A 1,013-nucleotide genomic window follows, 5' to 3' on the forward strand; every position below is an offset into this window, starting at 1 on the left:
CATACCTGCCTCTTCCTTCCGGGTTGCAGCATCTGGGTCCACCTTGATCTGATCATGACAGTGTGAGCTATTATCTCAGGTCATAGACTTTGTACTTTGCTGCTGTTGCAGATTGATTACCCCAATTCTAGGATACCAATGGTCTATTTAATGCAAATGTTTGGCATTATTTTCTTATTTTTTCCCATTTTTCTCAAACATCTATTTTCCTCTATCTGATTGAAAACATCTTTTAAAGGCCTTCATCCTTCAATTTCCCTGTAGATGTTAAATGATTCTGCTTAGATTTTTACCAAAGTGACTGGATGTATTTGGAGAAAAAAACAAACCCAAAGCAATCAGGTCTTTATTTTTCTAAGAAATTTCATTTACTGAAATGTATTGAGTGTGTTTTTCTTTTTTTTTTTTTTATGGAAGCTTGTGAAGTTCACCTTCAAAATATATGTCTGTAGTTCTACTAGTATGTAATGGGCTTTTTCCTTTGACTGAATGGAGGAAATTATTATTTTGAGTTAAGTTAAGTTTAACTTCACTAATTTAAATGTTCAGGCTAAAGGACGAATTCCACTTATCAAACATTATTTGCTTGGATTATGAATATTACAAATTGAAGACATTATCAAAATAAAAATAAAAAAGAATTAAATTCCAATAATGAGAAAAAAAAAAGCAAAAACAAGAAAAACAGCTGCACAAACTTTAACTATAAAACCATAAGAATGAGTAAAGTCTACTTCCAGAGAGATTTAAAATTTCATGTTTTCTGTATTAAGTTTAAAGGGAAAAAAGTTGATATTCACATTTGTTGACTGGCCTGTCAAACAACATCAAAAAGCCAAAGGGCACAGCTATGCTCACTGACTTACTCCATGGGGATGATATAACCTCTCATATTAATGTTTTTCTCTCATTTGCAGGGTTCATCAACCAGTCAGGCATAGTCCCAAATCGCATTAGAAGTAATTCAATGATGAGAGAGAAAACTAAGGAGAAAATCAGGGATGTAAAGCAAT

This window comes from Oryzias latipes, chromosome 4, assembly GCF_002234675.1.
Source record: "Oryzias latipes chromosome 4, ASM223467v1".
Taxonomy (NCBI): domain Eukaryota; kingdom Metazoa; phylum Chordata; class Actinopteri; order Beloniformes; family Adrianichthyidae; genus Oryzias; species Oryzias latipes.